The following is a 3,760-nucleotide window of genomic DNA, read 5'->3' as shown; positions in this document are numbered from 1 at the left end:
GTATTTTGTACCTGTTCTTTAGAACGTGCTTCGCTTTATAGAATTGATCAAATGTAACTGTGTTATCTGCAGGATCTAAGTGCTGCCCTGACAGTATGGGTAGAATAATGGTTGAAAGAAAATCCTTTTTCTTTCTTTCTTTCTTTCTTTCTTTCTTTCTTTCTTTCTTTCTTTCTTTCTTTCTTTCTTTCTTTCTTTCTTTCTTTCTTTCTTTCTTTCTTGAGCATTATATTCTAATTTAGAGATGTATATCTCTTATTGAAACAGTGTTTTAAAGAGTTCCCTGTGGGGAAAACTGTAGAAACGTTCAAAAACACACTTGCCAAGCTGAATGATATATATGTATCTTCCACAGTATATAAGCAGAGTTTTGCTCGCTATAAAAAGTCATTTTGGTATGGGGATTTTGTAATATTCATCAATGGTATTTGATTGAATATATATTTAATGTTTTTAGGACCTGCATGTTTTGTTGCCTTTTGATATTTATAACGCAGCCCATAGCAGTGGGGAGTTGTGAACATATTAAAGAAAAAATCACGTTTCCCTTTCGGTAGAAGAAACGCAATTCTAGTAAGTGTAGAAATGTTCTTTGAAACTGGAGAGAGTGTTTGATCCAATTGTAAGGACCAAGTTTTATTATTTTTCATTGATATGCATGCCTGTTATTAACCGTTCCTTGGAAATAGCCTAGTCTGTAGCCATTCATCTGTTAAATTGTGCACAGGTAATAAAACATGTTGATACAATGGGGTTATGTATAAAAGTGTATTTATGTTGCTCCCTTTTACGACCATTCGTGTCCAGGCTGCCGTCTGAAATGATTACTGCCCAGATATAGCGACTTAGTGCCAGGTGGGTCAAAATCTTTTGAATTTACAAGTAAAAGACCCCCTGAATGTTAGACTGTATAAAAGTCACTATTATATTCGGTAGCTATAACTTCAGTCCTTCTAGTTTATGTAGACTGAGCTCAAAGATTACTTTGCAAGAAAAAAAAGCCTTGAGCCTAAATGATGCGCTTGCTTTGTTTTCTCATGTATACAACCTTATTATTTGTGATATTACTGTTAAATTATGCTAACGAGAACTGGAACACTTTTTATACATTACCCCATCTATTCTTTCTGGTCTAATTAAGCAGTGGACATTGTAGAACTAATAACATCTATATTCCTCCGGTAATATTTGTTTATTAAACATTGTTTAATAGGAGAAATAGAGAAATGTAATTTTTTATATTGTAACTTTGTTAGTCTTTTTATTTTAGGTTTTGCTGGAATATCAATCCCACTTGCTGGGCCAACCATTTTTTTTATTTTATAATTTTTCTATATTGGCGATACATTTCATTTGATGACTTCAGAGGTGTAACGACACTAAGGAGCACATTCTTAACTTGCCATTTAAACTGTAAAGTGGCGTGGGAAGAGTGCAAAATTAACTTTGTTGGGTGCACATGTAGCACATGCAAGTATGAAACATACACCGCTGATCGAACAGCTGGGAAGAGTATTCTGCGGGTGGTAACATCCAGGGTATGAGTAAAACTATGACATGCGAATAACAGGTGAACATTACCCATCATTTAGACTGTAAGCTCTGCAGAGCAGACTCTAGTACCTGCATTTGTTACAGGAATATATAAAATATTCTTACAGGGAAAAGGATTACGTACAATACCTCCAAGACACTGCAGATGGCTGTACAAATTCAAATAACTTGTTTATATTAAATATTTTAACAAGCAAATAGTTTTTCTCCACACGTGTGTATTTATAGTTTAAGTCTTGCAGCTTCGTTGGTGACGTCATTCTCAGATCTACAGTCACCTGTATATCGGTTTGGAGAAAGATTTTTCAAAGTTTTTGTCGCCACGAGTAAAGACCTGCATGCTTTTTGGAAAACTGTTGATTTTTTGCTTTTAACTGAGGAGTAAATATAAAGTGTGTGTGTGGGGGGTATATTAACCCATATGTAACCAGGAAGACCCTGCAAAACATTGCCTTGTGTTGTAAAGGGGTTTTAGGTACAATGCACTGTGGATCGGTGCTTTTATTTGTACAGAACTGGGAGAACAATTTTTTTTTCTCTCTCCTTTCAATTAGTTTGTACTGTGAAAGCATCTACTACATGTCTATCAATTGTTACCCATGCTATAGATTATATTTTCGAGTAAATGAATTGCTAAAGGTTAAACCTTGAATATTACTATATTGTTGCTATGACCATGAAGATGTATTTAATTTTGGATTGCAATGTATGGCTAAATATATAACTGCGTAGCCTATTTATCCATGAGAATGTTGTGTGTATTTCTTTAGGACTTTTTTTTTTTTTTTAAGAAAATCCTGTCGCATTTACAGTAGTCTCTTTTTTTTTTTTTTGGAGTTTTTTTTTTTGGGGAGTTTTCATATATATATTATATATATTATATATATATATTATATATATATATATAATTATTTTTTTCTCTTGACAGTACCCTCATGCTGTTTCGGAGATAAAGATACATACAGAAATGCAGAGTATGATTTTAAGTGGGGTCACAAAGACAAATTGGTAGTTTTAAGATACTAGAACTGTAGTACAGAGCCAAGACTCACTGGAAGCACACCCTTCATACTGAGCGATTACAACGTGTAGAAAGAATGTTCTTCCAGGAAATTAAGTTGCCCTGTTTTGTTCCCATATTTCACACTTTAGTGCACTGAAGAAACGCATGGTTTTACGGGTTAAAATAAGCATTATGAGTATGTTAAAGCGACACTTTGTGTGTACCAATCATTACTTCCCGGAGGATCTCCTGCATTGTTCTCTCCCCGTAACCCCTCTTAGCCCTATTGTTAATTTGCTGATTGTTGCTGATTCATTCAGGCAGCCTTCCAAGGGTAAGACAAGGAGCAAGGGAGATCAATTAGATTATGCTGGCTCTGCCATAGGCTGCCACCAGTCTTGGCTTCCACAAGGGGAATTATTTTTAAATATCTGAAGCATTTACACTAGATGGAGAACAACTATGACATGAACTGTAATCGGTATGAGGCAGAGATTAGAGTCCGTCAATGTTTCGAGATATTGATTGCCAGTTGAGCGGAGGGGATTTCACAATCACGTTACCCCACACTGTGTGGCAGTTGCGAGTTAGACATAAGCACCAGGAACCGGCAACTTGCATTATGTTAACACAAGTGTGTTGTATTCAATCCTTACGGTCTTTGCAAAGCACCTATACAGTATAAATCACAGCATTTGCTAGAAAAGCATAGAAGGGTGGCCAGTAATTATGTTCTAGTCACAGCTGACAAATAGGCCCATAGGGCCACCTCACCATATAGGCATATGTAGCATTGCCAGTTGGGAAAATCCTAGGCCTCTACTAACTTGCCCATGCTAATAACCCACCTAAATACTGTGTAGAAGATATCTGTTCTCACACATTGTTTGGTGGCAGAAATGCCCAGACTGGACTGCCTCCCATATCTTGACATCAAGGGAAAGCATTTGTTGCTGCTTGATTATGAATCCTTGTATCTGCTATTTTATATTTACATACAACTTCAGTTACGTGAAAATGGTGATATTCATTCAAGATCCCCAAACTACAAGTCACCTGAAACTAGATTGTTTGGCACTTTTTGTTAGCAAAAACAAAGATCGCAACAGTTCTATATAAATGGTCCTTTTTGCCACTTGAAGTAACCAACAATTGGGAGTGCTTGCCAGGCAAACGTGCTGGTGTGTGAATAGGCCCGGCCTG

Source organism: Spea bombifrons, chromosome 8, assembly GCF_027358695.1.
Source record: "Spea bombifrons isolate aSpeBom1 chromosome 8, aSpeBom1.2.pri, whole genome shotgun sequence".
Lineage (NCBI taxonomy): Eukaryota > Metazoa > Chordata > Amphibia > Anura > Pelobatidae > Spea > Spea bombifrons.
This window is presented reverse-complemented; position numbering follows the sequence as displayed.